Source organism: Eublepharis macularius, chromosome 14, assembly GCF_028583425.1.
Source record: "Eublepharis macularius isolate TG4126 chromosome 14, MPM_Emac_v1.0, whole genome shotgun sequence".
NCBI classification, from domain to species: Eukaryota; Metazoa; Chordata; class Lepidosauria; order Squamata; family Eublepharidae; genus Eublepharis; species Eublepharis macularius.
The window spans coordinates 9,935,110-9,949,057 of NC_072803.1; positions in this window are offsets into that span (position 1 = coordinate 9,935,110).

Genomic DNA, 13,948 nt, shown 5'->3' on the forward strand with positions numbered 1-13,948 from the left:
CCAGCCACTACCTGGAGGATGGCAACCCTAGACTAAAAGGGCCAAGGAAAGTGTTGCCAGCTTTGGGTCGGGACATTCCTGGAGATCTGGGGGCAGAGTTGGGGAGGGTAGGGAACTGAGGGATGGGATGCCATACAGTTAGGCATGTCATTCCCCCACTGGGGGCGGGGGATCCACTGCTCCCACACTCCGCCCTCGGCCTCTACTAACTTGGCTTGTGGGGGAGAAAAGATGGAGGAATGCCATCCCAGATGCCAGGGCTCATTTCGAGGGGGAACGCGCAGGAACGCAGTTCCGGCAGTTCCCCAAAGAGGTCACATCTCAGGTGACCCCGCCCACCTAACTCTTGGCCATTTTGGGCCTGTTTCGGCCTGGATTGGGGCTGAAACAGCTTGGATCGGGCCTCTGATGGGTGGTGGATCACTCTCCTGCTCAGCAGCAGCCCGATCCTGACCATTTTGGGCCCCTTTTTGGCCATTTTCAGCCTCTTTTTGCCATTTTGGGCCCAATTTCGGCCCTGAATGGCCAGGATTGAGTCCAAAACAGCCAGGATATGTGATGTCAGGGGGTGTGGCATATGCAAATCAGCTATGCCAATGACACATTTCCAGTGATGGCAAGGGGTGTGGCATATGCTAATGAGCTATGCTAATGAGCTATGCTAATGAGTTCCTCCAGCTCTTTTTCTACGAAATGACCCCTGCCAGATGCACTCCCGGGGTGGCGCTGCCACGTCACCTCTAGAAGTGATGTCATCGTGCTGCCCCTGAGAGTGTTCCTGCGCTTCTCATTGGGACGATTTTGGCTCTAAAAGGGTCAAATTGGGGCCCTCTGAGAAGTGCCTGCCTGATGACACCACTTCCCAAAAGTGATGTCATTGTGTAGTCATGGGACCACGTGCGAGAGGAGCACCCAGGAATGATGAAGAGGTAAGCGCTGTGTCCCCTGCTAGGGGGGTCAGGGGACCTGGAATCCCTACATACAGTCCCCCCTCCAAAGTTGCTATTTTCTCCACGGGAACTGATCCGTGGAGTCTGGAGATCAGTTGTAATTCTGGGAGAACCCCAGACCCAACCTGCACACTGGCAACCCTAAAAAGGTTACGTTACTCCTGTGCACTTGGTTTTTGCAGTATGGCATTATAGATGCCAAGAGAAGATGATTTTACTCTCCTGGGCCTTTGGTGAGAGGCACATGTCGGGCCCCCCTCCCCCGTGCTGCTTGATTGCTTTACTGTTTTTAGGGTTTGTTGTTAACTGCTGGTTTGGTATCTCTTGTGATTAGATAATTGTCTTCAGATTGTTTTAATTGTTTAATTGCTTTGATTATAATTGGGGATGTTGCTGAATTTTGTGACTCCTCTTGTTTTAATTTGAAAGCTGGAGTTTCTTTTCAGGGTCTCTGAGTGCTTGGGGTGGAACTGCAGCCATCTTTGCCCAAATCTAAATAACTACATTCAGCAGTAAAATTGATATTAAAATTTATGAGCACTTGGGATGGAATTGCAGCCATCTTCGCCTGAATCAGAATAACTAAATTCAGTAGTAAAGCTGATATTAAAATTTACGCCTTGTTATGTGTAAAAATGACATAACAAGAAATAAATTGCATTAAAATACAAAACAAATGAGGAAACTAGCAAAGGAAAGAGGTGGGTCAGAAACATTTACAAAGAATGTGCGCAAGAATGAAAAGAAACAAGGAAATGGGCAGATTTATACATCCCTAAGGATAACGATTGTTCTCAAATAAAACACTTGATGAGATCTCCCGCCAACCATACTCGCGTTTGGTAGTCATGGTTGAGCAAGTGCTAACCACACAGAGAGGCAAATGAGAGTTGTATAGCTCCAGGCCTTGTGGACCACAACTAATGTGGCCAATTCTTGCATTTTCATCATGGAAGAAGATAGGATATTCGCACAGACCAAACCTCAATAGAAGTGGGCTTTGTATACAGCATCTGAGGAAATCTGGCCAGCCACCAGGGGAATCTAGAAACTGCTGGAGATTTGTTTTATATATGTACTTCATTTATACACTATTTTTCTCCTCAATATAGACCCAAAGTGGCTTACAAGATTCTCCTCTCCTCCATTTTACCTTCATGGCAATCCTATGAGGTTGGTTAGGGCTGAGAGTGACTAAGCCAAGGTCAGCTTGTGAGCTTCCAAGGGTAGGGATCCCCGTGGGGATGGGATATCCCCTGTTCCCCCCCGTCCCCCACCATCAATCACCTGGTGGTGGTGGGGAGGTGTGGAATGGGCTTCCCGGGCATGCTCCAGGGGCAGCATGATGACATCACTTCCTGGGAGTGATGTTATCGTGCCATCCCGAGAGCGCTCCTGTGCTTCGCAGCAGGCCAATGGGGCCCCAAACGGGCACCATTGGGCTGTTTGGGGCCCAAATCAGCCTGCTGCAAAGTGCATGCATGCCCATGCCTGTGTGATGATGTCACTTCCAGGAAGTGACATCATTGCACACGTGCAAGGAGGACTCCCAGGATGGTGCAAAGGTGACTGCCAGGTTCCCCCCTCCCCATCCTGCTAGGAGGATTAGGGGATCTGGCAACCCTATGCGAGGCAGAGTAGGGATTTGAGACTGACTCTTCTAGATCCTAGTCCTACACCATGCAGGAATGAGTGGTGGTGGTGGTAGGAACCAAATTGCAGCCTGGGAGGTGTAGTGATTCCTTTCCTCCATTTTGCAACCCCATCTAAGAGGCATTGGAAGACAGCAATGCCAAATGCTCCTGGTTTGATTAGGGTTGGCAACCTTGGGCTCGGAGACCTCCTAGAATCATAAGTCAACTCCAGGAGTCAGAGATCAGTTGCCCTGTAGAAAACGGTAGCTTTGGATGGTGAACTCGATACCATTATACCCCCACTGAGGTCCCTCCCGTCCCCAAACTCTGCCTTCCTCAGGCTCCGCTCCCAAATCTCCAGGAATTTCCAAACCCAGAGCTGGCAACCTTAGGTTTGATTTCAACTTTAGGTGTATAACAACCTACACCCAACATTTGATGCCCATTCATAATAGTCAATTACTGTAAGGAAGAGAAGAAAGGTGTTTTTACGAATTTGAAATAGTATGAAAAGGACCCCGAACAGTCATAAGCCCCCGCTTCTGGCTCTTTTTAATGTCATCCTTGGGAAACCCGTTACCTTCAGGGCAGGGCCCCCCACTTTGACCCATGACTGGCACAATGGGAATCGCAGAGCCTAGCGTGCAGTAGAATCCTGCATCACAGAGTCCGCTTGGAGCCATCAGTCCACTGGTGTTGCAGTAGTAACCCGGCAGACAGGGAGAGCACTCAGCCTAGTGAGAGATCAATTAAGCCTGTAATTATTTTCTAACATAATCTGTTTCCTAAAATAATCTAATGTGGCACAGAAGACTTCCGTTTTAATTCTGTAATTTAACACACAGTCATGGTGCCAGCACAGTGTGTGTGGGAGGGAGGGGGCTTCAGGCCAGTGTGGAGGCCACATCTTTTCCTTGTAATTTCAGGACAGATGGAGCAAACTCTATCAATGAAATAAATATGTACGAGTTTGGTATAGTGGTTAAGAGTGGCAGGACTCTAATCTGGAGAGCTGGGTTTGATTCCCTACTCCTCCACTTGAAGCCAGCTGGGTGACCTTCAGAAAAGGGCAAGAGTCCAGTAGCACCTATAAAGCTAACAGAATTTGTGGCTTTTGTGAGTCACAGCTCACTTCTTCAGATATCTTCAGTCACAGCTTCTTGGAGCTCTCTCAATCCCACCCACCTCACAGAGTGATTGTTGTGAGGATAATAACACTCTCTGTAAACCGCTCTGAGTGGGTGTTAAGTTGTCCTGAAAGGCAGTATATAAATTAAATGTTGTTGCTGTTATATAATTTTTTACCATTGATTTAATTCTTGGACTTTTTAAAGATCTTTTTATGATACAAAAACTGTTAAATTAAATTTAAAAAGGAAATACATTATAGACATGCCCAGAGGTGTTGTCTTCATTACGGATCGAGTATAAAGTTAGCTGAAAGACTTTGCACTGCAGGTAGCATGTTGCAACTTAAAACACAACAGAGATACAAAAGTATTCCCTCCACTTGCTTATACTACACTGATACAAAACTGGACCACACAGCTGCTGTCTGACTGCCCATAATTTGGTGGAACCAGCACAGTATGAATGGTTGGTGAATTTATACAAAAGGTTTATGAAACTATGCATCCTTTAGTTATCAGCATTTCAGTGGGTCCCTTGGGTACAGGGCAGTCTACTCAATTAACTAGCTGAAAGGGAAAGGTTATAATTTCTACACGAGAACTGTTGATAGGTTTCTCTCAGTGCCTGATCCTACCTCAGAGCTTAGCTTGTTCCTGGGACCAAACGTTCCCGCGGGGCAGGGCTTGGGAACAGCTGTGCCCCTTGGACAGTAGTGACCGGAAGGGCAAGGACCTGCATGACCTGTGATCAACATGGAAAGGGTGTGTAGCTGAGCTCACAAGCACGGTGGAAAAGAACATTTATTAAAAAAACCATTGACTATACACGCTGTTTTATGCATAAGCAAAAGTGAGCAGGCCTCCTTCCATGGATGGTGCGGAGAAAAGCTATTGAGGGCCATCCAAGAATAAGGCAGATATCGATTCTGCATGATGCTATGGGGTCTAGAGCCTTGAAAAAAAGACTTTACTCTTAATTCACAAATACACCACAAAGCTGTGCAGTCAGGGGAAAATATAACCGCTACACTTGGTTTTCTGTAACGTACAGGGATTGTTTTTCAACATACAATGATGCATTCACAGTGAAATCGTAAGCAGAGTTACTCCAGTCTAAGCCCGTTGATCTCCAGTCTAAGCCCACTGATCTCAGTGGGCTTAGACTGGAGTAACCCTGTTTAGGATTTCACTGTCAGACATGAAACTCCACATTTAAATGGTACAATCTTGGGTCAGTTTACTACAGTACAATACTGTAACCTAGACTGATAGATGGACTGGAAGAAAGGCAGCTGTGTGACTGATATTCCTGATGAAGAAAAAGGATCTTGGGATGACTAGCAGGGAAAAGTACAGAAAATTAACTTTGCTTCAAGTCAAAGAGCTAATACCATTGTGCTGGGTCTCAGGATTGGGCCCGTTTGCTCCTTGGGAACAAAAATACCCTTCCCAACATTCTCCCGTCACATCCGATGCATTGTGGTACAGGCAGAACTTCCCTCCGTCACAGGGCCTGCAGTCAGCATGGCTACTGATTCCTTGTTTAGGGTTGTAGGTTCCGGGGGGACAAGGTTGCCAGTTCAAACCTGTTCCTTCAGGGCAGTAGAAGCCTGGAAGGGAAGGACAAGGAGACACATCGGTGTAAATGGGAAGCTGCCACGACCGACGATGAGAGTGGAACATCTTCTTTCTGTGTCCGCCTAAGCAGCTGGACAGATGCATAACAGAGAGCCACATTTTAGAACAGGAACCATGTTTGCCTGTTGCATGATTTAAAGGCACCCTCAAGCTGAACCTATTTTTTGTGGCATGAGCTTCTGCAAGCAAAAGTCTATTTCGCATATTTACAAGATTTGACCTAAAAACCTGGATAAAAAAGGTAAAGGTAGTCCCCTGTGCAAGCACCAAGTCGTTACTGACCCATAACGGGATGTCGCATCACGACGTTTTCTTGGCAGACTTTTGTTATGGGGATACAACTTAAAATATTCAAGTTGTTAGAATTTTGCCCATCAATATTAATATTCCTATTATTATTCCTATTTGCCAAGTTAGCTTAAAAATGTGCTTTTTCATTTATAATAAATCTTTGTGTGTCAATGAAGCATTTAGGATTTTATATTGGCCAAGGAGAGATGTCAAAAAGAGGTGGTTGAGTAAACATGAGTAAAAATGAAAGACAGAAAGATGTCCAGATTTAAAAGAATGGTAGAACAAATTACATGTATTATATAAATATGAGACGATGGCAAAATTAATATCTTATATACATAATAGACCTATCTCAGAATTTCAAGAAAAATGGGAAGTAATTTTGATTATTTAGTTAGAAATCAAGAATTAGAATAAATTTAAGTTTAAATTAGAATAGATAGTAAAGAGATTGGCAATACGTGTTTGTAATAACAAAACTACAATTAGATAAAAAGAAAGGCAAAATAGAGATATTTAAATAGAAGTGAAAAATCAAGAATATATAAGGCAAATTCTATATAGATATGTGAACCACATGATTCACATATCTATGTTTTATAGTTTTTTTCCTTTTTGGGGTATGATTTAGATGATGATATTTATGTTTTTATATGAATAAATGTAGTGTGGTGGAGAGTTCCCTCAAGTCATAGCTGACTTATGGCAATCTCTGGTGGGGTTTTCATGGCAAGAGACTAACAGAGATGGTTTGCCATTGCCTGTCTCAGCAGCCTTAGTCTTCGTTGGACGTCTCCCATCCAATTACTAACCAAGGCCAACCCTGTTTAGCTTCTGAGGGCCAAGCTACACATGACGAAAGACACTTGCCTGGCAAGTGGATTGAGTGGAGGGCAAGTGAACAGGGAGAAATACACTTGCCATTCAAGTGTCATTTGTCACTTGTAGCTTGGCCCTCAGATTGGATGAAATCAGGCTCACCTGGGCTATCCAGGTCAGGGCAGATAAATGTAGCAGAAGATGAAAAAAAACATGGGTCTAGCGGACACTAGAAAATCAGTTTTGGGAGACTGTGGGGTGGATCTCACAGAGTTCCTCCCTCTTCCTGCTCTTACCCCCCACAAGGCTGTATGCAGGAACAGCATTTTGGGGAGGCATTTTGGGCTGCCATGGAAGGGGGAACACGAGGCAATAAAGTTGCCCTTCACAGGAAGAAATTCTTCTATCTGCAGAAAACGCTTAATGGGATCCACCACCATGTTTTGAAGGAAACGCAGTTGAATAAATAAAACAGAATAAATCAATGGCGGGTCAATGAGCAGTTCCTTAATTGGGTGACGGGCCTAGTTTTTAATGGTCCCTTTTTCTGTAGTCCTGGCAGTGAAGCTTAACAGGAAATCACATGAGAAGGACATGGAATGGCGAAAATGTCTGCAAAATGAACAGTACCAATACTTCCTGGGTGTTTTGAACAATTCTTTGAAGCAAGTGATGTGCTGTGCATTAATATTCAATGCTGTTGAGATGCAGGCTGAAGTTGTTTTATAATAGACCTTTCACATACATACCTAAACAGCGATATGTAACAATGAGGGCTAAAAGCCTACACGTAAAAAACGGATTATTGATTTTGCAAGGAATTCTACAATCGAAGAGCAAATTGCTTTGCATTGTGGCCATTCGGCACTCACCTTTAGGACAAAGCTGCGGCAGATGACCAGGAATGCAATACTTTCCCTCTGGGCAGTGATAACACCTTTCGTGTCCAGGTGTCTCAGTCATGTAGGAGCCGGGGGGGCAAGGAGCAGGACTCTCACTGCCTGAGGGGCAGAGGAGCCCCACTGGACAGGGAGCACCTGAGATCCCATCTGTGGGTGTTGGTGTTATGGACCCTGAGAGGCAGTAAAACCTAGTGGGCAGAAAAGAGAAATCTGGTAGAACTGAGGACCTAAAAAAAGGCTGTGAAAAAAGGCTGTGATCTGAAACCCAGATTGCCAGGGACAGTTCAGACATCTGAAACCAACAATAAAGTTGGTTGGTCTTAAAGGTGCTACTGGACTCTTCGCTAGCAGGCAAAATGTGTCTTTTAATTTGCCGAGTATAGGGGTCAGGAGAGTAACTGATTTACAGACTTCGTCAGGCTTCAGGTCCACTTCAAAATTCTTTCCCTTTGTTGTAAAGCTTGGCTCATGAAATATTTGTGGAACAGTATGTATATATTTATTGCATTTTATATCCTGCTTTTCTTTGATGATGGAATTTTCATGAACTTATTTACATTTACATGACCCTTACTCCCTGAACCCTCTCCCCCCACCCCTCACCACCTATACATCTCTGGCCAGTTTCTTCATACCCTCCATGCATCTGACGAAGACAGCTGTGGTTAATTTCCTCTTTGCCTCCCAAAGGCTCTGTCAGTTTCACCTCCCCTTCTAGGAGGTGAAGAGGAAATAAACGAACCTTCTGAGCAGCATCTCCCTGGCTCTGTAGAGAGGGGAAACTGACAAAGTCTTCCGAACTCTTTTAAAACTCAGCTTCCTGGCTAACGCTGCGACTCCCTTCACATGTTATATTGTCGAAGGCTTTCACGGCCGGAGAACGATGGTTGTTGTGGATTTTCCGGGCTGTATCACCATGGTCTTGGCATTGTAGCTCCTGACATTTCGCCAGCAGCTGTGACGGGCATCTTCAGAGGTGTAGCACCAAAAGACAGAGATCTCCCATGAGAGATCTCTGCCCATGAGAGATCTCTCCTCATGAGAGATCTCTGTCTTTTGGTGCTACACCTCTGAAGATGCCCATCACAGCTGCTGGCGAAACGTCAGGAACTACAATGCCAAGACCACGGCGATACAGCCTGGAAAATCCACAACAACCATCCCTTCACATGCTCCTCCTCGTGTAATTCATCTTTCATGAACTTATTTACATTTACTTACTCCCTGCACCCTCTCCCCCCTCCCCTCACCACCTATATATCTCTGGCCTGTTTCTTCATATCCTCCATGCATCTGACGAAGAGAGCTGTGGTTCTCAAAAGCTTATGCTACAATAAAGTTGGTTAGTCTTAAAGCTGCTACTGGACTCTTTGCTATTTTGCTACTGCAGACTAACACGGCTAACTCCTCTGGATTTTGCCTGCTGTATTTGTGGCCAGAATCTGCTGGCACTTTTCAGAGAGCTCAAAACAACAACTGCATTTTTGGAAAGCACACACTGCACATACCCAGCTGCGCAGCGTCCTGATGGAGCCAGAAGGCCTGTGCCATTGCAGAAATGTCCTCCAGGGCAGGGTTGGCAACTCTGGAGGTTTTTGTTCCCCTCATTACCAGACCAGGTTCCACGTGGGCAGGCCAATGGATCAAGGGTTCCTAGGTGGAGTGGGAGGGACGAAAGTCTTATTTAGACATGTAAGTGTGTGTGTGTGCGCAGGGAGAGAAATGCAAAGAGCTGTTAGAGGAATGTTTACAGAAGCAAATGGTAATAGAAGTTTCAGTACCTGGTGGACAATAATATCCAGGAGGGCAGGAAACTCCTGAGACACCATCTGTCGGATTAGGAATCTGAGCACCTCCCTTGCACCAAAATCCCTCAGAGCAATCTCCTAAACAGAGGCTAGCATTAGCGGCTTGGGGAAATCGGAACAGGCTGCCTGTTCTTATTTATTCCTTGTGGAGTAGGTGACTCCACTGATTGATGTTCAAGTATGCTCAGGTATTCCACTCAGGAAGAACAACTTACCTGTTGGAGCTGCCAGCCCAGGGGATGAACAGAATTTTCCTGGAGGGCAACTCTGACATTCCTGGAAGCTCTTTAGTTTCTGCCGGGGCCCAAATGTCCCCAAGGGGCAGCTGTACTGGGTGGACCGCTGTGTACCTGGTGGGCAATAATAGCCCTGCGGACAGGGGTAGAGAGAGAAGTCACTGATAGCTCCCTGGCTGTTGTCGCAATAATAGCCTGAAATAGAAAATAAAAAGGCAGATTTAGTGTAACAGGAGAACAAAGATACACTGTGGTTCTTCTGCTACTATTCCAAAGGGCTCTCTGGGTACACTAGGTTTTATATCAATTTAACTATTATAGTTTCTCTGAAGATTCCTGGAAATTGAGTTTGCCGATAGTACTAAACTTTCTCAAGAAGCAGCATCCCCACCCCCACAAAAAGCTGCAATGGGTGGGATTCCCTAGGAAGAGGAAACGCAGATATGTCCTGAAGTTCTAACATCAAGTCTTCCAAGGAAAAACAAATCGAGCTTTTCCAACTTTAGATCATACTACATTAATATGTCCTGCGTACCTCAACAATGCATATTGTTTTATAATATAGCTCTTGCTCTTGGTAGTAAGCATTGACTCCTTCAGAGGGATTAGGAACAAAGAGCAGAACCACAAGTGACAAAAGGCACAGATTGGACACTTGTCAGCTTCCCTCAAGTTTTGATGGGAAATGTAGGCAGCTTGGCGGAATGTTGGACAAGTGACAGTTGAAAAGACCATTGGGCAGCAGGTGGAGAGCGAAGCTGCGAGACCAGGATGCCTACATTTGCCATCAAAACTTGAGGGAAGCTGACAAGTGTCCCATCTGTGCCTTTTGTCACTTGTGGTTCTGCTCAAAGATGAAATTTCACATACATTTAGCAACCTAGCAACTCAGAATCTAACCTGGGCTAGTTGAAATTCAAACCCAGAATTTTACTTCACTGCCCTGGTTCTCAGTTTATGTAGTTTCCAGATGTTTTTCTAAAAAATATCTCCTGTGTTCATTTCTGAGTTATTTCCTAGCTGGACACTGTGGGTTACCTTCTAAGCATTCTCCAGTGGGGGTGTGCAGTCCCGTTCCTTCACAGTAAAACCCAGAGGGGCAGAGCTGGCAAGCGGAAGCCCCGCCTCGTCCTAGCAGGTTTGAGAAGGTGCCAGATTGGCATAGGCTTGGTTTTGTGGACCCAGCAGCTGCAAGGACAGAAGAGTATGGAACAAAATGTTAGGCAGCTGTTAGCCACATGCCAAGTCCTCTCCACATCTGTGGAGCGGAAATGGCTCTCTCTGGGTATCCATGAGTTCAGAAAAGGTAAAAACTGTTAGCAGAGTGCAAACAGAGCAGAGAAGTTATGCTGTGCTGATTAAAGAGGCTAAAAGGTTTATTTAAGAAATACATACTTGAGAGTGAAGAAGAGAGATAGAGATAGGGTCGCTTGCTATCTGACTATATCTTGTAGAAGGGTGAAGAAGGCAGGAGAGGGAAGAAGCAGGATATTGCCCTGTTTAGCCCAATAGGAGACAAGACAAGGAAATGACCCCCGGGAAACAAGAGAGATGCTCCTCTCACTGTCCTATCTAAGTGATCCTTGCTGCCCCCTGTATAGAAGGCTCTTCTTCCCTTCTTGCTGCTGCAGTACACCAGACATTGCAATTTCCGACAAAAACCAACACACAATAAATACATTTAACAAGTATGCTTGTATGTAGCTCTTACGCCAAGGTGCTGGGAGCCCCAGTCCCACTGGAGACTGAGATTCCAAGTCCTCCTGCGATTTCGATGCAATGGACCTTTTGATACAACCCAAGAATGAGCTTTGCCTTTTTTGCCACCGCATCACACTGACATTCTGATTATATCTTTCATGTAGCTCACATCTACTGCTATATACCATATATGTTCTTTTTGATCTAACCTGTATAAGGTTCTATGCACTTTCACACTGACATTCTGATTATATCTTTCATGTAGCTCACATCTACTGCTATATACCATATATATTCTTTTTGATCTAACCTAAAGTTCTTTGTATAAGGTTCTATGCACTTTTGATTATTTTTATTTCTTTTTCTAAATAATTTTTTTTAAAAAGTTATCTCATGCTATCATGCCGTTTGATTGCATTGTTTTGTACTGTGATATCTGTCTTAAGTCTTAGTGAGAAAGGTGGGCTATAAATAAAGCAAATAAATAAATAACAGAAGAAAGGCACTTTCTGCACACAGAAAACAACAGCTTCAAGGCCCAGCTCTCCCTCTTTACTGGGCTAGTTTTCTAATTGCAGGGGGGTGTTCTTTAACATGGGGTGAGCATTTGAACATTCAGGGAGTGTTCTATCCAATCGTCAGGGTTGTCAGACGGGGTCTGGAATAATACCGGACAATGGGGGGCGGGGAATGGCACTTACTTTTTTTTTTTATTTGCATGTGCGCAGTGCACTCGCATGCTCCCAGCACCAGTGTGATGATGTCATTAATGGAAGTTAATGATGTAACACTGACGTCATTACACTGACCCCACCACACTGACCCCACTTCCAGGCACCTCGGCTGGCAGGTCACTCTCACTGGCGCTGTGCAGGAAACTGGGCAGGCGGGTAGGTTGGCCACTTGCCCAGCCACTTCCTTGGGCTGGCAGCAGTGCTCAGGAGGCTGGGCAGGCAAACTGCCTGGAAGCAGAGGGGAGGGGGGGAAAGCGCTGTCAGGTGCCCAGTATTTGGAGCATGTTTCCCCTGGACAGTCCACAAAAATACTGGATGATCCAGGTGAAAGCCAGACACCTGGCAACCCTACCAACTGTTCAGCAAGAAGTCAATCTACTTATGCTGGCCCATAAGAGCATAAATACTGGGGTGATTGACTTGCCTCTTTTCTTTTTTTAACCTCTGTTTTTAAGTTGCTTTACATTGAACAATGAGAGCCAGTTTGGTGTAGTGGTTAAGAGTGCAGGACTCTAATCTTGAGGAACAGGGTTTGTTTCCCCATGCCTCCACTTGAAGCCAGCTGGGTGACCTTGGGCTAGTCACAGCTCTCTCAAAGCTCTCTCAGCCCCACCCACCTCACAGGGCGATTGTTGTGGGGATAATAATAACATACTTTGTAAACTGCTCTGAGTGGGTGTTAAGTTGTCCTGAAGGGCAGTATATAAATCAAATGTTATTATTATTCAATATCTTCAATCTCCACCCTTCTACAAAGTATCTGCTACTAGACTGTATTAATTTAGTATTAATGAACTCCTGCTCCTTCACATTCCTATATACTTTTTACAGAGGCCGGCTTCAAGTAACTATTTGTGTCTTTTTGACTGAAACAAGCTGGATGAAATATTTATTTTGAGCATTTATGATAAGCCCACCTTTTGATCAATACAGGTGTCTCAGACAGCTTCAAAACTGTTGACATAAAGAACCTACCATTTTTTCAAAGGTATATAAAAATGAAATTGCGATTGACGGAAGTTGCTCAAAGGCAATAGTTTTCCGCTCTTAACATTAGAAACCTAATCTATTTCCATGGAGTAGGAGTGGTGGTTATGTTGGTAATAAGACAGCGTGGTGAACTACCCTTCTATCCAGGCAAAAGGCTTTGCCTGATACTCACTGCAATAGGTTCCTTGTGGGCAGATGTTGCCAGTAACACCATCAACTGGTTTGGAAGAAGACGCTCCACCCATACAATAAAATCCAGCAGCGCATTCTCCACTAGGAGCAGACAGCCCTGAAGAAGAATGGAAGAAAATAGTGAACCCCAAGGGCAGGCACAACCGTCTAAACCTGAAGACTTAAAATGCAGGCCCAGGGCCGGATCTAGGGGGGGGGCAGGGGGGTAGTCTGCCCCCGGCGCCGCCAGGGAGGGGGCGCCTGGAGCAGCTCCCAGAGCGCTGCCTTACACTTGCCCCGCGGGACAGGGGGCGGCCGGCTTGCTGCTCACCCCGTCCTTCAGGGCAGGCAAAGGGTAGCGCGGCCGCCCACGCCATTCGCTTGCCCCGCGGCAAGCCGGCCGCCCCCTGTCCCACGGGGCAGATGCATGGTGCGGGCAGCCTCACAGGCTCCCGTGCTGCCTTTCGCTTTTTGAGTCTCAAGTTTAAAATGATAAAGGCTGGCCTCTAGTAGCAGCTAGGTGATGCACTTAAGTCATTTCACAAACAGCCAGGGCCTCTTTGACTAGCAAGAGACACATAAAGACTTCAGCAAACCGCACCTCCTCCTCCACAGTCTTCATTCGGATACAAGCAGTGTGTGTTGCATTATTTTTACCTGGTGCATTGCAGTAAAATCCTGGAGGACACGGAACTGGTTCTGGGCTGCCTTCTGGGCAATAGAACCCAGGGGAGCATTTTGCTCCAGTGGCCGTGGCTGGACAGAGGCAGTTATCATTGGTATAGTTATCCAGATCAAAGGGCTGGGGAGTCCAGGCTGCTGAAATGCAGAACCAGCCTAAGAAAGAAAAACAAAAGGCACAAGAATATGACGAAAGTGTAAGTCCGACTGGAATCATAACAGATGCCGCTGAAATAACTCAATGAGTGACTGATGCACGG